This window comes from Misgurnus anguillicaudatus, chromosome 22, assembly GCF_027580225.2.
Source record: "Misgurnus anguillicaudatus chromosome 22, ASM2758022v2, whole genome shotgun sequence".
NCBI lineage: Eukaryota > Metazoa > Chordata > Actinopteri > Cypriniformes > Cobitidae > Misgurnus > Misgurnus anguillicaudatus.
The window spans coordinates 32,724,104-32,750,976 of record NC_073358.2 but is presented as its reverse complement, the minus strand read 5'-3'; the positions used below and the strand labels follow the sequence as shown (position 1 = coordinate 32,750,976).

Genomic DNA, 26,873 nt, shown 5'->3' with positions numbered 1-26,873 from the left:
GTTTTAGAAAATATATGGTTTATTAATAATAAGATTATTAAAAACATGTGAGAAAGAAAACGCAGCGCGTGGTCGTAACAAGAACCATCGCCATAGAAACCGAAGGCACGCTAAACTGCACTCGAGCTTTAGCGCGGTAGCGCTCATGGCCGTTTTCCGATCGACTCGGGTTATAAACTCAATATTAATCAGACTTGGGACCCAAAGTAATTAAACTAGGACCTAACCGGACCCGACAGACCATTTAAAATATAAACCCGGAACCATACGGGTCCCGCGTCCTCAGTGAAAAAAGACCTCTGCTCAAGTTCAGAAACATGGAAGACACTGCGCTTGCGTCGCGTCGCACCCAATTCATTGAGAAACAGCTGAGCACGCAAACGCACACTGATGGGGAGAGACACGACGTGCTTTCACGCAAAATGAAGCCAACGTGTTGATGGCTCAGAGCACGTTATAAAACGTATTCTTAAAATCCACATTTATGTTTTAATAAATGCTCATAGTAAATCATAGCATATTGCCTAAAACATTAGGTAGCACATTTGCGACCCATTAAAAATTAGGGTCGCAACGGCAGTTCAAAAGGTCGCATATGCGACCATTTTGGTCGCAGTGTAGCTCCCTGCAGGGTATTTTATGCAGTGTAGGACAGTGTTTTATTCTGTACACTCACACAACTATGTGTGGTTGTTGGCTACAAAAATACCAATAAGTGAAAAATCTACTTTTATTTTCTTTTAATATCAGTTCCATTGCCAAATTTGAGGAGTACTTTAACTAATGTGCCCTTAATAACAACTGACTTATATTAGGCACATAGCCACCAGCAGACGTTTATGTAAAACTATAAATGACAAGCCATTACCATTTCTGCCTCTCTGCTGTTTTTATGGGGTTGACAGTTAACAGTCTTGATTAAAGGGGTCCTGTTATGCCCTTTCAAGTCTTGATTTTTTTGGGGGGTCTATTGGAAGGTTGCCTCACATACTGATTTTCGCCTACTATAAAAGTAGGCAATTTCGGACACAGCGTAAGCCTTTTCTGTTTGGTGAAGTTGGTATAGTGTGTTTGGTCACCCGCTTGGAGCATCAGAGTGTCAAAAATGTCCCATCTCATTTTAAATATTGATTACAGATCACAAATATTACCTCAAAGTAACTCTGGTAATAATGGTGAATGAGATTGATCTAATGTCTAATCTCTTGTGCAACAGCCACTACCACCCTCAGATAAGTGTGTGAGCAAGACATTTGTGTTCATTTGTCAAGATTTATTACTAGCTTCAAACAGCAGAGCATTACAGAAGCTCATCTGTTTCATGAATTCATTTGGAGGAAATCAAGCTATCTGGGGACCGATCTAAAGACTTCAGTATAATTCAACCTCTATGTTCCTTTTCTGGTTAAATGGACTCATTTTATTTCATGCCCACCTTCCAGTTTTCACATTTTCTAATAACATACACTACTATTTAAACATCACTGCGGGTAATCCACACTTTTTTTCTGTCTAGATTTTCCTTAACCTCAGGTCAGCCTTCTCTTTCACTTCTTACCTATACTGGAAATGTTTTTTCTGAAAATATTGAGTCCGTTACAGGAGTTTCACATGCAATTACCTCAAATGTCAATCATCTCGCCCACCCCAGAAGACTACACAGTTATTACTCTAAATCAGAGATTTGTCCTGTCGAAATTTGAAAAGGTATTTATTTATGCAGAATGACTCTTATTACAGTTATATGTAACCAGACTTCTAACCATGAGTATAAATCTGGTCTACATAGTAGTTTGTACTGCCAAGAATTGGCCATTTGGACAAGAACAGTCTGACATGTAATGCAACCAACCACTGCTTAAAACAAATCCAGCACCTATTTCTTCCTTGCAGGGATTTATTGCCGTAATCAGTTACATTTTAAACATGACACTCTAAGGGGTTGTGCACACCAAAACTTTTACGCCTGCGGCCGGTGAATGTTTTTAATTGTTTCCAATGGAAGCTCAGCGTTTTTCAAATAAGCCAGCAGCTAGCGGTTTTCTTCCACGCTGAAAACCGGCGCCCGGCGGTTTTTCCGCGCTGAGCGCCGAGAGTTGAAAAATGTTCAACTTTAGATGAAAAGCTCGTCAGCTGTGAGACGGTTGGTTGCTGTGATACTAGTCCCACCTCTCCTCCACTGTGATTGGACGACCGCGTGAGAACTGACATTGACGAGCGGAGCTTTTCATTCAAAGTTGAATATTTTTCAACTCTCAGTGCTGAGTGCGGAAAAACCGCCGCTAGCTGCTGGCTTATTTGAAAAACGCTGAGTTTCCATTGGAATATAGCACTTAACATGGTTCCTCTATGATTACAAGCCAAGAACCACGTTTAGTGCTATTTAGCACTGTTTGTTTTTAGAGTGGGATTGTAGCTACACTTACAGTAACCTATGGGAATTGTCAGTAACCCAGTGATGTGTGGTAAAAGGATAGGCCAGCAGCATAGTTATTTTTTTGTATGGTTTGGGTTGTCACATGAAGGTGGTAAAGAACTGTTGCTTGGTTAAGACACAGCGAAACGTCTTGCAAATGCTGCAATGCACAAAACAGCAGATAAGTCCCTAAGCAGCAGTGCTGATGGATGCTGAAGCCTGACTGATTATCCACAAACAGGATTACACTGCTAATTGTCTCATCTTAAAGCGACTGCTGTGATGCTTTTTCGAAGAAATTAGAGAGAGCCAATTAGTACTTCCTGATTTCCATTTTCCATTTTAAACCTGCCATCAGCTGAAATCATTACAATAAATATCTGAAGTGGCGCTGTTAGTTATTTATTAAAGGGGTCATATAATGAACTTAAAATCATTTTACCATTAAATGGCTTGATGTTACATTTAAACTGTCACGTTCAAAAGAAGCCGTGCCTAAAATAAAGCATTTCTTGGATTCAGCGAGAGGGTGAAAATTGTAAGGAACGTCAAATAAAATGTATGAAATAAATGAAAAATATTTAGTGACACCTTCAAAGACAAGTTTTTCCTTTCGCTTGTTTTGGTAGTTCAGCAGTCTCATTTATAAAACTGTGTGTAGGATCCTTAAACCCCATTCACACAGACCTTTGGTCCCAGAAAATACCTGTAAAATTGCCAGACAAGCTTCTGTGTGAACACAAACACGTCCAGTAAATCTTCTGAGATCGCTGCCAGAAAGAGGACATGCATTTTCCTGTGTGAAAAGTGCTTTACAAAAAGTCTACATACGCACAAAAGCCAAAAATGGCATATGCCAAAAAATCACAGATCACCTGCAAGTGTGCATACATGAATCATACTCAGATCCCACCCTTCAAGCCCATTATCACATCAAGTTTGTTTTTTATAGATCACAACTTTTGCTGGGAACTGGCGAACGCACGCTTTATAAATGAGACCCCAGGTGTGGTTTTAATGTGTAAAAAACAAGTGATTTAAAATCTGCAAAGTGCTGTTAGCAGTCATGTTGTGATTGTATTTTATGGCTGTTTTGTATGCTTTTGTGTGCTTGTGCTGTGATAAAGGCTCAAAATAAGAATGTAGAATGTGATATTGTGGTGAGGTTGTGTGACTAGTATTTATAGCAGAGGTCAAGACACTGCACACTGATAGCTTGGTGCCACCTCTCAAGTGACAGCTCATAAAGTTTCTTTGAGAATAACACCACATCCTGTTCCCCTTTGTGCTACCTCTCGCTTCTCCTTTGCATTTTTATCTTGGGTTTGCATGCAAAACTCAATATACTTCATCTAGTTTTGTATGCAATAAATCAACCTGTATGCATATACCCTAATTTCTACCATAATGATGATAAAGTTGAAGAATAAAGTCTCTTCCAAAACTACTGATGAGAGTAACTGAAGATACCCGTAGCTCCTGAGGCACAGTATCAGTTCCCCTGTAAAAAGGACCTAATATGTACCCACTTAGGTATAGATATGTATAAATTTGGTACTTATATGTACCTCTGAGGTATTAATATGCACTATTTGGTACCAATATTTTAAGTTAAACTTCTTTTTTTCTTTGGGCCTAAATCTTTCTATTCTTCTATTCAATACTGTTTTATGATCAACTCGAGAGTAATTTTACCATTTCACATTCATTTATTGAAACTACTATAAGTTTTCAGTTCACAATGTGGGCTCTGCCTTGAATCTAAATGTACATTCACATTATAAGCGACTTTGTCGCTGTGTGTCGCTTGTCTCTTTCAAAAGAGACGTTTCTAAATCTGGTTGTCATAAACAAATGAGTACCAAACAATACCAAACCTAACAAATGCTGAGCGATGTGACAAAGCGACTGCCAATCGGAGTGAAGGGGCAGCGTGACGTAGGTCTGTGGCCGAGTTGAAGAAAATATATTCAAGATGGCGGAAAATGCGTATTTCTGTATTATCTGATAAGTTTGGCATTTTATATCATATATTTTGTTACTTTTATCGAGAAATACATACGTTTAAACCCCAAAACATAGTTTTTGTAACTTAACAATATCTCTGAAGTGACTTTTGATACCGCTTTTAGATACTAGCCAAGGGACGCCCCCATCAAGCGATTGCGTGTCGCTCACTTTTGTAGCTAATGTGACTGTAGGGTGAATGTACCTTTAAACATTGCTCAACTTTGTCGCACGACTGGACACGCCTCATCCAGTCACCAATGGTCACTGTCGCTCGTGTCACTGGAAGTCACCAATCTTCCATTGAAATCAATGAGATCGTGTTGCTCTGCTACTGCTAGTCTGAATGCAGCTTAACAGTGCATATCCGTGAAAAGAAAATCTAAATTTTTAATACACATGTCCGTGTGAATTTTCACACTCAAATCAGCTGAGAGAAAACTCATGTTTTTAATGATTCAGCCCTTTCCTGTGGTTCCCATCGAGTGCAACAGTCAACACTTCACTTCTTATTCTGTATTGTCTCTCCAGTCATGTGCTCTGAGACACTGCAGAAAACAGTGAGCGTGTGATGGATGTGTCTGCTCGTGACTTACCTGGGGCTCAGATTGGAGATTCATTGTGAATCCGTGATGAATGAATCAGACTGTGACAAACACCAGCGACAGCCCACTGATCTTGTGCGTCTGCATCCTCTGCTTCCGCCACTGGACCAGAGCTAATTGGGTTGAAAATTTCTATGACAACAAAAATCAAATACAGTGGTGTATAATACTGTAGAGTCTAGCTTCTCTCTCTCTCAGCCAGGGCCGGCGTCAAGGGGGGGCATTCGCGGGCCGTGCCCCCCAACCAGGTTGCTGTGCCCCCCTACACAGTTTTTGATTAATTTAATATATATCAAGAATAATTAAAATAAATTAAACATTGAATGTTTCATGACTTTTAATGTAATAAAATGAGGAAAATATAGTTGAAATAGGTTTTCTTTAATAAAAATAGATCCGTTTCTCTGATTGGTTTTATTGCTGGGTCTCATGCGTCATTCGGCTTTAGCATATTTGTGACTTGATACTAGCAACGTGTTTTTTGTTTTTTCGCGGCATTTTATGGATCGTGTAAAATATGGATATTGGAACATTTAGAACGAACCAGCACCGCCTGCTCCACCTGACTTCATGCAAACACCGAATGGCTTAAACTCAGAGATTAGAGGTCGAGGTGGAATTTTCAAATCTACAGGACACTGTTTTAAGGAAGTTTAATGTTAGTACATGCCGGCTTCAGCTTTTTTAAAGGTAAGTTAGCGTTGTTTTAATTTACGTAAGCTTAAATGTGAAGTGTGGCTATCGACCGTTAACAGCATTGCGACGTGATTATGGTAAAGCGGCTTTCATAACGGCTTTTACTTAGGACGCGATGTTCGCTGGGCTGCGCTATGAAACCCATTCATTAAAATGGCTTGCGCCATCCGAGGGCGGTTAGTTGTTGCGTCGAGCAAAGCGCGAGCGCAGTGACAGTCTGTAATGAGTCTGTAATGAGCTGACAGTCTGTAACAGCTGTATAAGTGTGTGCTTGCACTGTATTTGTTGTTTTAATGCCTTGTTTTTGCAAGTTATTGTTGCTTATTGCGTGCCCCCCTGTCAGTTATGGTCTGGCGCCGGCTCCGCTCTCAGCTGTATGGACACTAAAATGTTTATAATAAAGTTTTCTTTCAAAATTCTTCCTTGATTAAAGCGATCATTTTACAGAATACATTAATCATTAGGTTACAAATTAAATTTCACTCTTGTCAAAAGTTTACTGTATGTCATAACCCCTTCTTTATACCTTGTTTTTGTGGTCACTAAATTAAATATATGTGTTTGTTTTTATTTAAAACTCAGATTTAGTCAATAGCCATCTACAGTAAAAGCTTTTTGTGATGTATTGAGCAGCAGTGCGGGATAAACACATTGACCATAGCGCAGATATGAGCTCATAATGGTTTGACCACAGCCCACAGTAGTGCTACCTTCTGCCAGATAACAGTGTTATCAGACATGCATATCATCCACTGTGTTTTAGGGAAACATTTTTGTAAAATGTTTTTCCAAGTTGTGTGCAGTCTAGGAGGAAAAAGGATTGGCTAAGGAGAGTAATTTGTCCGCTGCTGGGACTTATGCATATGACAGTGTTTGGACACAAAGACTTGTGGTTAACAGTGAAGGTGTTACTGTGATGTTGTGTTGCCATTTTTCTGTTCTGTTGCATTTTAGTAACATGAAGTATGGAGTCATTTTGAGAACATTTGTTTGTTCGGGCTTGGTCTATGTTGTGGTTTGAATGCTGGCCCTTCTTATGGAAATGTTCAGAAAATCCTTTCGGAAACATTAAGGAAGAAATGTGACCTTTGTGAATTAACATTTTTTTATTTTTTATTTAAGTTTTCTCATTCGATTTCTGGTGTAAGACAATTGTCCAGTATGTTTGTGTGTGACAGTATGGTGATTGACCTGGGGGCATCTGACAGCTTGTATTAAGCCAACTCAGTCTATTGATTCACTAACTTTCTTATGTTTCAGTTTTATCTGGTCCTTCTTCTGCCTTTTAAAGCACCTAATTTGTTTTCAGGGGCCATTTGAACTCTTTCACCGCCAGCGTTTTTTAAAAAAAAGTTGCCAGCCAGCGCCAGCGTTTTTCATGATTTTCACAAAAGTTTAATGCCTTCCAGAAAATGTTCTTCTTCAAATATATAAACATACAATATACCAAATGAAAGAACAGACCCTCTGCTTTTAAACAAAAAAAAAAAAACGTTACATCCTTCCTTCAGTAGTTCTTTTGTAATCAGCTTTTGAATATGGGTAGGTTTCTGCAAAAACACCACATTTTGAGCAAAAAGCAGAGATAATTTCATTTTTGTGACAGACTTTTCATAGAGATCCCATTCAGAGCGATCTTTAAAACAGACATGGACATGCAGCAGCTTGCCATAGGGCAATACTTCCAATAAAAAGTTGCTGTATTGCAGAAAGACGGAAATACTCGTCATTGGCGGGGAAGCGTTTTCTCTTGATTGACGAGATATCTCGTCAATGGCGGGGAAAGAGTTAAGAGATAATGAAGCCTCCTTAAAGGATTAGTCAATTTTCTTAAAAAAAAAATCCAGTTAATTTACTCACCACTAGGGGTGGCACGGTTCATGAAAAAAATCCGAACCGTTTGGTTCGCTTGTCTCGGTTCGGAGCGTGTGTGTGTCGTACGGTTCAACGGTTCAAGGCATGCGCAATGTAGCCTCGTGCCCTGTATGTGACCTCAGATAGCGTGTTCCCCTTTCGCGAATAGCGCGAAAGAAGATGTGACTGGTGTGGAGAGTGAGTGCTGCCGGTCATGTTACGTGTATAAATGGCAAGAGGGAGAGAAAAAGAAGTCTGCCCGCAGTTGGAGGATGCCCCAGCGTCGTATAAGTTTGGTGTGTGGAAACATATTTTTTATTTCATGTTACCTATGATGACAGCGGAAATAAAACAATAGATACAGCCACACGCGACAGCCTTCTCTCCGACCATTTATCTAATCTGAGGTAATGTTTTACGTCTTTTCGTATTCAGCGCTATTTTTAGCCTTCCGTTGATAAAACGAAAGCGGCTGATTTCCGCGTAGTTTAATTTTGCTAGCGTGTGAAAGTTGCGCGATCTTATTTCATAAACTTCCATTTAAAGTAATCAGGACAGAAGTGGACAAAAGAGACGGATTTAAATATTACAGGTGTAAACGTTATGTTTCTCTCTCGTTCACATATTCTCTCTGCAGTATTTAAGCAGCCTCTCAGTGATAAATCTTAAAGCTACACTACAGTTGGCATTTTGATAAATGCAAGTTATCTTTGTGTGCTAAAAATGCACACAAAGTTCATGTAGATGGCAATACACATTCTCTTTTTTGCCAAATAAATGAAAAGCATGTTGAAATCATCAATGTCTTCCCTCTCGCTGTGTCAAAATTTCGCCTGGCTTTCCTCAGAGATGGTCCCAATAATGTGCTTAAAGTCAAATTCAGTTTGTGCATGATTACATGATATAACTTTTTTTAATACTGTATCCTAAATTATGGATAATTAATACATTAATAAGATAATACATTTGTCAATTGTCATTTTTGGCAAGAAAAATAAAAAATATGCACTTTTAAACCACAACTTCTCGGTCTTCCTCCGGTATGAAAAAAAATGACAATTGTTTCGCTGGATGGGACCCTTGTGCCTCGTTTGGGATCGTTTGGAGTCCTTTGAAACGGCAATTTTGAACTGCATTGGGGCTGTTAAGTTTTGGGGTCCATTGGGGTCCATTAAAATGAGAAAAATCCTGGAATGTTTTCCTCAAAAAACATAATTTCTTCTCGACTGAGCAAGGAAGGGCATCGACAGTTTGGATGGCATGGTGGGGAGTGAATCATCTGAATTTTTTTTTAGGGAAAATTGACTAATCCTTTAACAAAAGTATCTTGGCTATGGTTGAAGTACCTCTGGTCCAGTGTATCTATTGAAAACGAAGCATTTATTTGCTTTAATTGTGTTTACAGATTTACATACTTTGATTTCAGGCACAAATGACATGACATTTTGTAAACATCGAGATTATATGAGCATGTTAAATAGAATAATATTGATTTGATTCTCTGCTGTTGCCAAAGGCTTTTTCTTGTAAAAGCGCCATCTCTGCCATCACAATGGGTTTAATAGAGATCTGAATACAAAGACTGGCACAGCAGAATAGACTGATACATCTCTCACATAATGCCCCCTAAGCAATCTGTCCCTGTTCTTCCGCAGCTTTGGCCAGTCATGCATCATCAGCATCTTGTTTAGTGAAAAGAGGGAGTAGGAAGCAGAAATATGTTTGAGAAAAATGTATAAAATCCAATGTGAGAGCAATCATGTTTTTCCATTGAATTTTGTGCTGGCTAATGTTGCTACAAAGAAAATGTCAGGGTAATAATTTAACAGAAATATTTATTATTATTAAATTCACCCCACAGACCTCCGAGCTGGAACACTGGTTGGAACTCCACATCTAAGCCCAAGCCTGATAGTGGAATGTTGTTTAAATACTTCCAAGGCTTTTGATTCAGGAACAGACACTAAATAATTCTGGGTTATTTTCAACCCAGCACTGGGTCAAAAAGGGACAAGCCCCTTGGGTTGTAATTTAACATATGCTGGGTTGTTTTAACCCAAAATGCTGGGTTATTTTAACCCATTGTTGGGTCAAATATAAACAGTTTTGAAATGCTATCATTGGTGAGATGTTTTTTCCATGAAGCCCCTTTCATATTTGTTGTCTAACTATCTATCTATATCTTTTCTGTTTTACATTAGTATTTGCATTACAAATACTGTACATTTGAACAAATAAAGCGGTTTAAAACATTAAACAGTAACAGAAAAAAAGAAAGAAAATATAGATGGGGATAGATAAGGTGTTGTTGTCCATTTTGTTGTGTTTTCTTTTGTGTGCACATGCTGGATGCAATCTTGGCATGTCTGGCTGTTTCTTGGATAAGAAATTGGAACAGCATGCATGCATAGCAGGTGGAAACGTTACAGAGATAGAGTGTGGGAAGTTTGCATTCTTCTTATGGGTTCTGTGGGAACACTGACTGTGATGCAGGTGCTCCAAATAGAAAAAAGAAAAAGTCAAACCTGTGTTCTTATCTTCTCGGTTGTTTCTGAGAAGGAGTGTTGCCAGTACAATGAGTGAGATAAAGTAAACCAAGCCTTTAGTAAATAAAATGTCCTTTTGTTCTGGGGTAGAGCTGTAATCGGGCCTTAAAAGTTAAGCCCGAAATGTCCAAAGCCCGACAGAATGCAGCCCGAACCCGAACGTACATTTAGATTGACAGCTTTTTAAAAGCCCGAACCCGTTTACAGCCCGACATTATTTAAATGTGCGCACACACACAGCTTTTGTCAAGAATGAGAAATTTAGACAGGTTTTAACATTATTTATTCATGACTAATAATCTACACCCCACTTGGAAGTTGAAACAAAGAAATAAAATAAGGCATCTGTAACATTGTAACATCTCATTCTAAATGGGCTTATGCAATACACTATAAATATGCCAATAAAATTATTATTTCTTAACAAATTAAATTAAGATAATACATTCTAAATTAAGATGGGTATTTGGCAATAACGAAATTAAGAGAAAGGCTCCGCGGGATTTGGGTCGGCACTTCTCTCCATTACTGCCAACATTAGTCTATATCCTCTGTCTAAATTATGTATTTAAGACTTGATTCATATTTAGTTATACATTGAAAAACCTACTCACCAAGATTAGGCTACATGTTTTTGAATAGGAAAATCATTAAATCCACTGTAAATGAATTCAGCGCGGTCCTGCGCTACTGATGCAGCATCCAGCAGCATTGAACTTGACCGCTCATTTACCTCACAAAGCCGGAGCGCAAGCCCGAGCCCGGCCCGAGCCCGGGTAAAATGTTAGAAATGAAGCCCGAACCCGCCCGAGCCCGTCGGGTCCCAACGGGTCCCGTCGGGTTCGGGCAAAGATCTTCAGCTCTATTCTGGGGTTCTTGTTTCAAATAGACATCAACACAACAGGTATGGAGGACAAATTTTAAAGTGAGGGGGTGCCTTAAGGCAGTGTTTCCCGATCCTGGTCCTCGAGTACCCCCTCCCAAAACGTTTTTAGATGTGTTCTTATTTTACACACCTGACTTAACTCATCAGCTTGATAGGGGGACATGTTAACCATTCTGGAAGATGACGGATAAGTTGATTCAGGGGTTTTAAATAAGGAGACATCTAAAACTTTCTGGGAGGGGATACTAAAGGACCAGGATTGGGCAGCACTCCCTTACTTCAATTTTTTTGAAAAACGCTCATTTTCCAGCTCCCCTAGAGTTAAACATTTGATTTTTATCGTTTTGGAATCCATTCAGATGATCTCCAGGTATGGCGGTACCACTATTAGCATAGCTTAGCATAATCCATCTTAGCATTAGACCATTGTGCTCAAAAATAACCAAAGAGTTTTGATATTTTTCCTATTTAAAACTTGACTCTTCTGTAGTTACATCGTGCACTGATGTTACCCAATGCCTGAAAATAGTCCCCTGCTATTGAAAGTAACCAAGAGGACTATTTTTGGCCGCTGCGTAATATCATTGTGCCTGCTGCAGCCATGGTATGACAGCAAATTCCTTGATTATTACGCCGGAATGAGGGTATAGTTCCTAGACATATCGGCCTAGAAAATCGCAACTTTAAATTTTACGTCAGTCTTAGTACACAATGTAACTACAGAAGAGTCAAGTTTTAAATAGGAAAATATTGAAACTCTTTGGTCATTTTTGAGCGCGATGCTAATGGTCTAATCAGATTCAATGGACTATGCCAAGCCACGCTAAAAGTGGCAGCGCCAGACCCGAAGATCGGCTGAATGGATTCCAAAACGTTAAGAATCAAATGTTTAACTCTGGGAGCTGGAAAATGAGCCTATTTTCAAAAAAAGTGTAGTGTCCCTTTAAGTTAAGGGTATTTTTAATAACTTTTTAAAACCAGCCTAATGTTTTTATCTATCACTAGATGACACATCATTCCCCCTAAAATGCTTTTGGCATCCGTGAGTTCCTCCCACCCCTCATTGTCCATTTTGATTCAGTCTGCAGTGATTTCTGAGGACTCTATTCATTAGACCATGGAGGGGGGAATGGTGTGAAGCTGTCTGTATGATTTCACTTTCAGCCCTTCGTCCTACAGCATGGCCTCCAGCCCACGGCAGCTCTCTGCTCCCTGGGTCCAGTCACTGCTGTGAGCGATTGAACAAGCCTGGTTTGATAAAATCTCAAAAGGCTTTATTCATGCCAGAGAACAAAGAGAAAAGACTGGTCAAGACATGACCTTTGAGGGATTGTAGTCCAATCAGATGTCTCTGTGTGCATGGTTTTAGGGGATGTGATCCAGGCAAGATGTCTGCGGTCCTGGTGGGACATTCCACTATTATGTCTCAATAATTGCAGAGGGAGTTCCAGAAGAATGAATCATAATACATGACATTTCTTCATGATTAAACCCATTATTTTCTGGGTTGCACACAATTTAAAAGACATTTGTTCCTTAGCATTTTTATCCAACGCCGATTTGTCCACTTTTGGGAGATTTTAGTTCATTTTTTATTCAAGCTCTTGTTAAAATCTTTCATTTAAACAATCACTATACAAATTACCCAGACATTAAGGAGCTTTTAACAACAATAGCTATGTGATTTTTAACTCTTTGTAAGAGAAAAGCTGTAAAGTTTAAATATAGAAACAGTGGTTATGCTGTATTTTTTCCTACATGCTGCACGTGAGACAGACCAAAATATTTTGTGTCTAAATGTGGAGTTGGACTGCCAAAGCCAGTCAATATGACACTGGTGTGAAATCAAGACTACAAATATGCTTGAGTGCTTGAGGCTTTCCGTTCTCAATCTCCTATGCAGAGTAATATGTCATCTTGTGGGTGCGTGAAATAAGATTTAACCGTTTCATTATTCAAATGATATTGATACAGTTCATGTGAGCCTGTCAGTCATTTTGAAAACCCTCAGGTTATGTGATCATGTTCTGATGATAAGGTATTATTGCTGATCAGTTTTTATGAGGTACCTTGTCTATGATGTACTACTAAAATCCGTTGCTAAAAACAAACATTTAAAAAAAAAAAAAAACACGTCATACTCATATTAAAATAGAGGGTATGCACGTGACGTCACCGTCAACGAAAGTGCCTGCGGTTACGCCCACTGAGTGACAAAAGACAGAGCGGCAGCATTTGAGTACGGCGTGACATCGACGAAAACACGGTGAAAACACGTAGAAATAGGAAAAAGCGATAGACTGATCTAACAGATTAACAAGAATTTGGAGCTATCGTTTTACAGACTGCCAAAAAACACCCAAAGGAGAAGTAAATAGATCGTTCCTACCAACGTCCACAGACCACAGGTGGGTTGACAAGTTGCAAGGAGATGTTTTACTTTTCCACTTAAAATTATTTTATCAAGTATTTGTATTTTATCCGTGTTTTTCTTTGGAAAACATACATTTCAGATAGGGATGCTCCGATCAGGATTTTTGCAGCCGATACCGATCACCGATTTGTAATCTTCGTGATCGGCCGATACCGATTCTGATTTTTTTGAAGCTGATATGCAAGCTCTTTGATGAATCTTTCTAAATAAAATAATACCACGGATGTTGCCTTTGTTATATTACTTGCAGTAATTAGGTATATTATTGTTTTAATAGAGACTCAAATAAATAAGCACAACAAATATTTATTCTGCAAAGAGAAATTTAATATGGCTTTAAAAAGGCTTATGTCTCCTAAAAGTACTGAAAATAAAACACTTCACATACTTTACTGTATTAATTAAATATACACGCATTCGTATGAAGTATAAAAATTCTTTAGTCAAGAGCAGAGAGTGATTTTATTGAGAGATGAATTAGGTTACTGCAGCTTTAAGACGTGAGAGAGAGATCGCTCTGTTCACGTGCACTGATGACAGGCTGCTGTGTGTGTGGGCGGCGGCTGAACGCAGACAAGCAGCTGTGAGGAAAATAAAAGTTTAAACTTTAAGACGCATGCAAATAAGAAACTTTTGGCATGAGGATGCAATTGTCCGTGATAGATATGTGTTGTATACGCTGTTTGATGGGGATGTGAAGACGCCTCGCGCTGTTTACCGGAGCGCGATCCTCATAGAAAAATACGCATGTCTCTGTAAAGGCAAAGAGAGACATACAAATCTGCACGCTGCACATGAGCAACAGGTTGTAAAAATGCTTGCGCTACATAAAAAATGTCTTTAATTGCAGCCGCATTCAGGATGCTTTTGATGACAAAAGTAAACAGAAAGATCGGTTTATGAGATCGGCAGATTTAGCAAGCACCGATCGAGTCATTTTATGCCATTATCGGCCGATACCGATCGGCGGCCGATCGATCGGAGCATCCCTAATTTCAAAGCATATTATTATAATTCTTACTCTATTACATTTCATAAATACAAGTTTTGTTTTACATTTAATATTTAAGTACATTAACATACTTTTACTCAAGATATTAAATTCATTTTAATATGCAATAAATTTTAAGTAAAATAGTAAAAATAGAAATTTTCCCAATACAAACACCCTAATAAAGCGCACATGCTTGGAAAATGTAACTAATGTAACTAAGTATTGTCCACCTCTGCTATTAAGTCCAACTAAATTCAACTGAAGCTGATAATAGTCAGTTTTACTGGCATTTTCGTAGCAGCCGCCATGAAAACCAGCCATTTTGTTGAACGTTTGCCACTCAACAGGGCGAGTTCCAGCGTGGTCACGTGGAAAAGTGACGTCAATGCATGCCCTCTATAAGGAGACACATTATGTACCACGTGTAGTGCATTGTAGATCCATGACGTATAATAGCTGTAAATGAAATATTACTACAGTTTACCATAGTATATATTGGCATCTACAGTACAGAACTACACGTTTTCCTCCCCTCTCCCACATTTGTTTTAGTCTCTGGTTCATATTGAAAAGGCTGAACAGAAGATGTTGATGTTCTCATATTTTTAATGCCATGAAGGTGTCAAGACCACATACCACCACCTACTGTCCGTGTGCATTCATAAATTTCATTTTCTGTTTCACGTCATTTTACAATCTTCTGAATGAAGACTTGATTGCCATGTTTACCTTGCTGTAGCATTGTTGTGTTTGCAGACTTTTGATGTCATGTATTGTAAACAAAATGGCGGCATCCAAAAAGATTTTTTAAAGTTTTGTGACCGTATCAATGCAGTCAAGCCAACATTGTATTAATACTATATTGGTCTCTTTTTTTGAAATATCTGTATTGGCGTTAGCTATTAAAACATTGCATTAGTCAACCACTACCACACACGGTGGAGGCCAAATCCCATCATGCTTATCATTAATCCTGTTATGAATGATTTAATTCCTCTCAGACCAAACTAGATGTCTGTACTGACACCCCCAATGTTAGCCTGTATAAACAAAGCTATAACACACCCTTCTAGCTTTCATTACCATAGAGCATATGATGACTTATTTCATTTTTCTAGTTGCAATCTTCCATTTCTATTTATATTAGGATAATACTTTGCTGATATTGCTTGCCTGTGAGGGAGATTAGCTAAGCCTGCTGTGTGGCTTAATGAAACGGCAGGCAAAACTGCAATGCTCGCCAAAGGAAACCAAACTCTGCTCAGTGGAAGGGTCTATTTTTGATAGGGAGGGAAAAGACGTGCTTATCGTGCAGCGTTAAATGCTTCATGTGTTCACATGTGTCGAAGCGGACAGTGGGTGTGAATGAAGTCTTTAACTTTCCTTGCGTTTAATTCTGGAAGCTTTCTGAATGTGACAGGATTGAAGTTGCTCAGATGTCTCGCCAGACGTTAGCGGCTGTGAAACGAGAGAATTGTTAAGCCTGTCTGTGGGCTGTGTGCTGATAAATGGCTCAGCTCCAGCTCGTTCACACAGTGTCCTGTTGAGCTTTATGAAGAGTCGCCGCTCCTCAAATCAGCACAAACCTGCCACTGTGTTATTAAGGCAGAGCACCCAGCAGACTTTAATCTCACATGAATTAAACAGTCAAATACAGTTCACCTCACAGAGTTTCCCTTCAGGTAAAAGCAAATATTATTATGGAAATTTTTAGTGGGAAGAAAATTGACATTGGATGACATTGTTTCTTAGTGCTGGAAACCAACGTGGATCCTGTAGACCAAGGGTTACCAAACTTTTCATTTCGCAACCCACTGTATAAACTATCCGGGGACCCACCAACATATTTTTTTATAGTTTTTATTTCTTTGTAATTTTATTAATGAAATGTAAGTTTATTTGCAATCAAAATACCTTATGGTATATCATATCAAAATCATTGTCATTGCTTGTCATTAGTTTTTGACTAATTTTTGTGTCATTCATCGCTACAGCCAAGCGACTTTGTGCCACCCACCTCATCCCATTATGCAACCCACAGTTTAATAATATCTAATGTAGACAATACTGTTATTATACCCAATTTCATTAGGTATTTTCTCTTTGTTTTCTGTCTGTTTCTCTTAGTTATACATGTACATATGTAAGTACTCAGAGGTTTTAAAACCATAAATTCATATCATGTGGAGACGTGTGACCAATGGAATGTCGATACCTCATGGTGTGACCTTTTCATAAAACACTGATACTAGTTTTAATAGATTTAATTAGCTTTAATTTATACCACAAATGGCATCAAAATAGTAACATTTCAAACATGTCAAAATTCATGATATGTGGATAAAAAGCAGTGCCTTGGGGAGTGATATCATATCCGGTTTCCACCCATATTCTGTAAAACTTTGCATGCTGAAAGTCCAGTGTGACTGTCTACAGTCTCTAGATGTACCACTCCTCTGATTTACTCCATCTGTGTCACTCTGACCCCCTAAAACTAAATGCACACACTCTCACATTTATATGCGGACAGGCATTTGTGCGCGCAGGCTATTGATTCTCATATAACAATTCTTATTATATTTCTACACTTCCTCAGTTTTGCCATACATTTATAATTGGTAGTGATGCACTGATGTATCGGCCGCCGATATTTATCGGCCGATTTTTGATGAATTTGAAACCATTGGCATATCGGTAATAGCACGAGAAAGGCCGATACCGATTGTTTATTAATTAACTGCATAAAGAAATCCATTATATGAAAAAAATGAGTTAATGTTGTTAATAAAATAAATGCTGAATAGCAAAAACCACCTTTGAAGGTTGTCATGCTGTCTTATTATATTTGTTTTAGCTTAATTTGTGCCTCTCTTATTATGTTGTTCAGTTGAATGTTAATTAGATACAATCCATGTTCAGTAAAAATAATTTGATGCAGAAATAAACTAGCTAATAGACCAACTGTATAGTATTGTATACATGTGTTTAATATTGGTATCGGTATCGTCCAGAAGTTGTCTGTTTAAATCGGTATCGCCGCCCCCCCCCAAAAAAAATCGGTGCATCCCTAATAATTGGTCATAGTTTGAATATAACTCTTTGCATATGTTATCATAAATTGGCACACATTAGTGTACTGCAGTCAGTATGCTGATTCGTTCAAATAAAAACATGTTTATTGGTTTTATGCTAAGCAAACAAAGTTTAAAGGATTAGTCCATTTTCTTTAAAAAATTCAGATAATTTACCGTCATCCAAAATGTTGATGTCTTTCTTTGTTCAGTCGAGAAGAAATTATGTTTTTTGAGGAAAACATTTCAGGATTTTTCTCATTTTAATGGACTTTAATGGACCCCACATTAACAGTTTAAAATTGAAGTTTCATAGACTCTAAACGATCTCAAACAAGGCATAAGGGTCTTATCTAGCGAAAGGATTGTCATTTTTGGCAAGAAAAATAAAAAATATGTACTTTTAAACCACAACTTCTCGTCTTCCTCCGGTCCTGTGACGCCAGCGCGACCTCACGTAATTGCGTAATGACGTCAAAAGGTCAAGTATTAAATATATGAAACGCACATTTGCAGACCATTTTAAACAAAATAAACTGACACAAAGACATTAATTAGTATCATTCCACATACAAACGCCGGAAAGGTCCTCTATTTCCACACTTGTAAACACTGGGGCGTAGTTTCGCATACGTCATCTGTGACCTCTTGACATGATGACGTATTACGTGAGGTCGCACTGGCGCATCACAGGACAGGAGGAAGAGAAGAAGTTGTGGTTTAAAAGTGCATATTTTTCTTGACAAAACTGACAATCGTTTTGCTACACTCTAAAAAAACAAACGGTGCTATATAGCACCAAAAGTGTTGATTTGAATCGTAACCGTAGAAGAACCGTTTTTAGTGCCGTATAGCACCGGTGAAGGACCTGTGTGGAACCATATAGGTGCCGTGTAGCACCACTATAGCACCACATTTGGTTCTGCGTGGCACTGTGTGGTTCTGCACGGGTGCTTCGCCGGTGCTTCACCGGTGCTATACATGTATGGCACTAAAAACGGTTCTTCTATGATTACGAGCAAAGAACCATTTTTGGTGCTATATAGCACCGTTTGTTTTTAGAGTGTAGATAAGACCCTTATGCCTCGTTTGAGATCGTTTAGAGTCCTTTGAAACAGCAATTTTAAACTGCATTAAAACTAATAAGTGTTGGGTTCCATTAAAGTGCATTAAAATGAGAAAAATCCTGAAATGTTTTCCTTACAAAACATAATTTCCTCTAGACTGAACAAAGAAAGACATCAATATTTTGGATGACATGGTGATGAGTAAATTATCTGGGTTTTTTTTAAGAAAATGGACTAATCCTTTAAATCTGATACAAATAGATAATGTACATGAAACAAGAATGTCCAAATTGTTTGCACACCCATTAATATTTCTTTAAAAATCATTTTATAACGTTTGCATTTTTAGATCTCTGACCAGATCTGCTCCATTCTTTTGTTATTAGACCAGTGGCGGCTTGTGACTACTCTTCTAAGGGGCGGAAATTCATGTCTGTTGCTCGTGTTTTCATAATATGTCTTTGTTGCGTCATGTGAACCATGTGCATCACGTGTTTTGTCAAAATAAATGCCTGCTGTACACTCATCAAAACCATTTATGAAAAAAGAGACGTTCACAAAATACAGGCAAGACACTCCAGTAATACAGTAAACTCTAATTACGCATGAGATTATGCAAGTATCTGGCAAACGCGAGCGTCTCTTTTATCGTAAACCCTTTGGATGCGTCTGCAGCGGGCACTTATTTTGACAAAACACGTGATGCACACAGGTTCACTCGATGCGCATAACACATATTTTTAAATTACGAACCACACAAATGACGGGCTACATACATGTTGTGACGAACTTCGCATCGTGCGCCCTCGAAAAAGAAGTATCTGGCTGCCACTGCATCAGACTGTAATCACAAATTTCCAACCATATTTACTTGACACTATATGCACCAAGTAAACTGGCTGCCATCTTTTTGTTGCAAATAAAGAAAGTTTGGCAATATTTACAGGGTTAAAAAAAGCTCATGTGACAAAACTAAATTCCCCCTTTCTTTTTAAAATTACTACAACAACTTCTTGTTTTCTGGTGATGCAGGTTTAAGTGCTCTACACATATACGAGCACTTGGATTGTTTTAATGATCGCTTCCCCTTTGCCCTGTTTCAGACATGTGCTTTTATGCTTTCATTTATAACTTTCAACATTACAATTTATCTAAAACACTCATACTCAAGGACCACCATCAAATAACTTAGTCTTAAGTTTTGGGCTTAATTTAAATTTAAATAAATACTTAAATTGAAATACTGTTGTGTTAAATAGAGCTGGTATTGCACTCTTATTGGTAGCTGAATGAATATTAAAGACATTTTCAAATCTGTGAAGGTCTAAAAAGTACCGTCTCTGACTTTTTGATACGTTCCTGCTTTTCATTCGTTTCCTTTTTTCTAGAGAGTTCTCTATTTTCACCATGCAGCTCTGGCCTGAAGTCAGATGGGGTTATTAACAGTCTCCAGCTTTGCTCCAAGCACAGTGTGTCTTTGTTCGGTCACCTCTCCCAGTGCTCTCCACCCAATCAGCATTTTCAGACGGTTTAAATCTGCTGATTTTTTTAAAGGTGGGGTGGTTAAAGGCTCTATACATCACTTCAAGGTAGTTGGCATGAACTTCTGGATGGTGGTGTTTGCTTTCCATGGACAAACCTTTGCCTTTACTGTACGCTATAGTCTAGAGGCTTCAGCAAGTTGCTTCAGATCTGATGTCTAACATTTAGAATCCTGTCAGACAAACTTTTTTATGATAACTTAATGTAATGCAGTTTTGTTATGTTGTATTATTATTCTCATCTTTAATAGTTGCTTAAATACAATTCGTTCATCAGAAAGATGCTTAAACATAGTTTTTCTAGGAAATTTCCCTCAAAATATCCCAGTAAATGAAGGCAGATCATTTCTCTATCCCAAATAAGCAAGCAATTGTCATCCACTGTTTAAATAAATGCCTGGTACACGCTCATTTTCTCCAAGAGCTGAGCCATTTCTGAAGAGCGATTGTGGCAGGATAGGAAAAACAACATTGTTTCCTTGACAGTGTATTCATTGTCAACATCAGTAAGCAATAAACAGTTATTGTGAGGAGTCTGTTATGCAATTTAAACAGTTTTTTTTTTTTTTGAGTAAATAGCAGTACTAAGGCCCAATGCCATTTCTCTGTCTTACCCCTTACCCCTACCCCTTAGTTTTGCATGTTCACGTAAGAGTAAAGCCCTTACTCTCACATGAACATGCAAAACTAAGGGAAAGGGGTAAGACAGAGAAATGGGATTGGGCCTAAAATTTAAAGGAACAGTATGTAGGATTGTGGCCAAAACTGGTATTGCAATCACAAAACTTGTGGCTAAAACTGGTACTGCAATCACACAACTGGTGGCCAATACACAAAATGACAACATAAACATCAGTTGAGGGCTGCAACGCCACTTTTTAAATGACAATATCCTGGCCGGACCACTGTTGTCAGTGTTATAAGTATTTGAAATGAAAATGATTTCTTAATGTCTAGTGACATATCAGGGCCATTTTATGATTAATTGATATAAATTTCTTATATACTGTCCCTTTAAGAGATATGTTTTTAGTATTCCTCTCACAAAATTAAAAGGAAAAGTAAACAGTAAACTTTGCATAGCTCATTCATGGCCTGCCTGTAATAACCCAAGGGAAGTGTGCTGTTTCACTGAGTTTAGTTAAAACCGAAAATAACACAGTGTGAGGCATAAAGATGGAAATTCAGGACATGTGCTGGTATTACACTTATTTTCAAACCAGCATTCGGCCAAAAATGGACGAGCCCAGCGGTTGAAAATAACCCAGCATTTTTTTAAGCGTGTACGTGTAGGTGTTTTGCTTTTAATTTAATCTGTTAATTTGGATATTATTATTTAGTTGTCCCTATTGTTCTTTTGTCTCTCCAGAATTTAAAGTGCTGAAATGTTGTCTGACATGAGTGGACATTTGGATCTGGGCATGTAATTCAGTGATCAGCAAAACCCATTACCGCAATAAAACTGGGTTATACATTAGAGGTTCCAAACCACCCAGACCTCAAACCACACTGGCCTTAAATAGAAAAGAAGGAATTAACAACAGCGCTTGAACCCTGACCACCACATTTACAATTCACCTGCTTCCTGAAAAGTATGCATGAATAACAGCTACAAATGACTGGCTTCCCCTATATTATTATTACTATTATTATTAAACTATGGTGTAATATTATTAAACCAGCTCATACAGCTGAGTGGCTGCAGACATTTGGGTTTCTTTAAAGCGCATCTTTAATACCATACCTAATTATTTCATATACACTACATTTCAAAAGTGAAGTCTTATTTCACTAAACTGTTTCTTATAATCTTAAAAATATTTTGATCTTTTGAAAGGCAACTACACTCTAAAAAATGGCTGGGTTATTTTTGACCCATAATGGGTAAATATTGGACAGAACACATGCTGGGTAAAAAATTGACCCAATGCTGGGTTACTTTAACCCAACCACTGGGTTATTATACCCCATGGTTGCATAACAACAACCCAACATTGGGTCATTTTAACCCAGCACATGTTCTGTCCAATATTAACCCATTATGGGTCAAAAATAACCCAGCCATTTTAAGAGTGTAATAAAAGCACAGAATAAATAGAAACTCTTCAATACTGCCTAAAAAGTATAGATTTCTAGATAACTAATTTAACAATGTTTATTTGCATTTTGTTCCTCAAATCTTATACTTGCTTTTAAATGACAAAGTTGTGGCTGACCTGCAAATTTTTTTATTTGCCTATACGATCTGTGTGTTTGTACAGTATGCGACATTAAAGTTACTGGGCCATATTCGTGTCGAATACAAGCAGAACCAATTCCTGTGTAAATTGTGTATGAAAAACCATAATTACTTAAATTGTCACAGTCAATTCACTGAGACCATTTACATATGAATGGAATTTGTTATGCGCGTCTTTCATGAATAAGACCCTTTGACTTTGATTTTATGTGACATTTACCAGTAATTGCACAAAAAAGCTGCTTACTAAGGATAACAATACTATTTTGTCCTCTTTTAAGTGGGTTTAAACCGTTCTGTGCCGTCAGCATTTTCACCAATTCCAAAAACGGTTCATTAATTAATTTTGACAAGGCAGAAGAGTTTATAAAGTGTTGTACATTTGCTTCTACAGCATGTTTAATGCTTGCCTTTGTGTGGGATTGTTGCTCTGGTGATTATAACAGACTCGCACTGTAATCGCAGCAGGATCATTTCTGAGGTGTTGTCATGGAAACTTCAACATTTGTATACCTTCGGGGCAAGTGGGGTAGTGTTTTACCCCAGTCATTTTTTTAAGCAGCTTAAAATTTGCCGCCTGTTTGGGTTTGTAATATGTGATTTTGCATTTTTAATGTTGTTTTCTGTTGGTCCGGTATGATTGTCTCTGTGGTTTTTATTAGGCGTAGAGCTGCAGTCTGTTACTTCTGTGCCAAACAGCACTGCGCACCTAATGACCCTTTCCAAAAAACTCTACCCGTCTTCCAATGTCACAGTATTACTGTAGCCCAACCCTAAACTCACACCATTACCCCATTCTGAAGTCGAGTGCTCACACAAATAGAGCAATGTTATAAGTGCTACAGAAGTGTACTGTACTTCCTTCAAGCAAATCACCTTAGAAATTATACCACATTGTACCACTCATCTCCACTACAAATAGGAAAAAGAGGCTACAATTTGCACGAGCTCACCAAAATTGAACAGTTGTAGACTGGAAAAAATGTTGCCTGGTCTGATGAGTCTCAATTTCTGTTGAGAATGAGAACATGGATCCATCATGCCTTGTTACCAATGTGTAGGCTGGTGGTGGTGGTGGTGTAATGGTGTGGGGCATGTTTTCTTGGCACACTTTAGGCCCCTTGGTACCAATTGGGCATCGTTTAAATGCCACGGCCTATCTGAGCATTGTTTCTGACCATGTCCATCCCTTTATGACCACCATGTACCCATCCTCTGATGGCTACTTCCTGCAGAAATTGCCCCCACAGTCATCAGATCTCAACCCAATAGAGCATCTTTGGGATGTGGTGGAACAGGAGTTCGTGCCCTGGGTGTGCATCCCACAAATCAACTGCAAGATGCTATCCTATTAATATGGGCCAACATTTCCAACGAATGCTTTCAGCACCTTGTTGAATTAATTGTACGTAGAATTAACGCAGTTTTGAATGCGAAAGGAGGTCAAACACAGTATTAGTGTGGTGTTCTTTTTATCAGAATGTAAAAGCTTGATAAACAAAAAAAGCTTAAAACTATGTCATTTTGAATTTGGGAAGATACACTTTACATGTGGTTACAAATTGCCCATTGAAATTCACAGGACATAAACCAGCCCACGCTGGAAGCATGCTGCCAAATGAGTCTTCTCTCTCTGTACTCTTTACTGTATCTCATCTAGCATCTGTAAAGCTTGGTTCTCTTTAGACATGACTGTGAAGACAAACATCAAAGTTATTGACTTGTGCTGTAGAGGATCATGGTGTCAGCTTATTGCTCAAAGAGACTTCTTGAAAGGTCTTTGAGATGCTCTTGCTAAGTATAGAATGACTGGAAAAGATCTGACACTGCATGATGCTGCTTAATTTCCTCTCTCTCATTCTCTCTATTTCTCGCACCCTCTCTCGCTCTTGCCCTCTTTCACCCTTTCGTTCTCTTTTATCACATATGCCACCCTGTCTGTAAATCCAGGCTAAAGTCTCATAATCTAAAAATGAGATTAGGAGCATCAAAGTTCAATTTCAATCATTGATTTCAATTACATTTCAATCTTTGACTTGGTCAGTATTAAACTATTTAAGGTTTTCACAGAATGTTGTTTACATTGCAGGGCTCGCAAAATCGTTAGCCCGACATCCAGGGGCTATTTTGCCTTGCAGTCGGGCTACCAAAATGCATATACGCCATTAGGCATGGGCCGGTATAAGATTATGGTGGTATGATAACCTGTAGCAAAAATACCACGGTTTCACAGTGTTGCGGTATTGCCATTGCAACACTAGAATGTCTTATTTTCAAATGCCAGGTAAAAATAAAACCTTTAAAGGTGCAGTGTGTAACTTTTAGAAGGATCTATTGACAGAAATGCAATATAATATACATAACTATATTACATAATGAACTGTTATGTGTTTATTACCTTAGAATGAGGCGTATTTATCTACATATAGTGTGGGTCTCCTTACATGGAAGTCGCCATTTTGTGCTGCCATTTTTCTACAGTAGCCCTATACAGAGCAAGTTTTGTCACTATTGTATTTTGTCCTGTGGTGGCTACTGTAGCTTCTCTATTTGTTTCGGTGAACGTTGAACTGAGCCATTGGTTGTAATTCACAATCTCACCGCTATAATCTACACACTGCACCTTTAAATTATAATATGCTTTAAAAAATATTTTCCCAATGTATATTAAATGTAAACATCAAATCAATCACATGATTTAATGAATTTTGTATAAACACAGCTCATACTGTACCTTGAAGACGGTATCACAGAACATTTTAGTGGTTTTGAAACCTTGACTGTTTACCTCGGTATACCTTGAAACCGGCCCATGCCTGCTATCTTGACATACACTCGCCTAAAGGATTATTAGGAACACCTGTTCAATTTCTCCTTAATGCAGTTATCGAATCAACCAATCACATGGCAGTTGCTTCAATGCATTTAGGGGTGTGGTCCTGGTCAAGAAAATCTCCTGAACTCCAAACTGAATGTCAGAATGGGAAAGAAAGGTGATTTAAGCAATTTTGAGCGTGGCATGGTTGTTGGTGCCAGTTAGGGAGTGTGGGAGCAAGCTTTAAAGTGATATAGATTGCATGTAAAGTGAAGAGACAGCATCAAAAACAACTATATTTGTCCCATTATGAAAACTAATTGAGGAACCCTGCATGTCCTGCGAGTGGCATTTTCTTATCTGTGACTTCAGTTAATATTTCAGATTAGGAAGTTTATAGATATTGCAGTTCAGTTAGAAGCAAATATTTGTATTAATTATTGTATTTTGAATATTGTATGTGTTATTTGTGTTTTGAAGGATGTTTTCTCAATATTCTACATTTAAAAGGAATGTCTTTTTAATCAGGCTACTTGCTTTCATTTCTGAAGAGTGCCTGCCCGAAGGGCTCCCAGGGAGTTAGAAATTTTGCATTGTGTAGGATGATTTTATCTAGAAAGCAGTAAAAAAATTATAGTTTAGCTGGGTTTTCACAGATTGGGTCACAAATGCACTTTAATGCATTACATTGCATCTAATAAGGCTGCAATTCTTATGGTGTACTTGTTTTCTGATGCTGCAGTACTGTGTTTTCCTTAAGCTGTACATTCATGTATGTGTTGGTGTATGTGTAACACAGACTTCCTAAAGTGAGCGATTGGGCTCATGCTGAGGTCAAGTCTGTCTTCAGCCTGAAGGATGTTTGTGTTATTGAACGCTGCAGATTCAGTTTAAATGTGCAGTCGAGTCTGCCCAGATGCCTGTTTGTTTATAACAACTGTTTTGTGCCTGATATTTGTCAAGCCAGCTTTATAATATCAGTTTCGGAGGGTTTTGTTCAGAATTATTATTACAATATTCAGTGTCTTAATTCCATAGGGGGGACACTGATATCTAGAGTGCAGGGTTCCTCTTCTTTTGACAGAATAACAAGTAGTCTAATTATTGTGAGCGAGTCAAAGAACTTCTCGTTGTGCAATGTGCACATAGAGTACATTTAACTCTGGGGTGCGAAAACATTAAAACTGTGCATGCGTGCGTGCGTGTGTGTGTGTGCGTGTGCACGCATGCTGGAAATAAACAATTGCAGATATTTTTCACAGATTTTACAAGCTTCTCCCAGAAGAAATCATCTTTCTGTGTTCCTCATTTGCTCTTCTAAAGACTGAAGTGTGTAATATTTTAACTCGGTTTTCTCACTGCTGAGTGTTTCTGCACCCTGATATTGCAAATCTAATATATTTTTTCCACTCTGTAACTTTTCCAAGTAATACATTGAGATCTTATTGCACCCACACATGCAATAATGAGTAATTTAGATGTGAAGAAAGCTTTGAGTTTTAAAAGTTGTTTTTATTTATACATCAAGATGGTTTGTATTTGTGTCCATTTTATTACTTTTAGATTCTGTAATTTAAAGATCGGCTACGTTTTCTGACCTAAGGACCCCTGACCAAATTTCAACCAACCCAAGGACCCTTTTGTAAATATACATATTCTATAACACTGTATAATAGCTTTCCATTAATAACATCACCAACCC

The 26,873-nt window shown here is 38.2% G+C and overlaps 1 protein-coding gene across 2 annotated transcripts in view; it reads left to right on the top strand.

Moving 5' to 3' along the window:
- LOC129440223 (multiple epidermal growth factor-like domains protein 9) overlaps positions 1-26,873 on the top strand; it is a 92,989-nt gene that overhangs the window by 25,643 nt on the left and 40,473 nt on the right. The gene's annotated exons all lie outside the window — the stretch shown is intronic.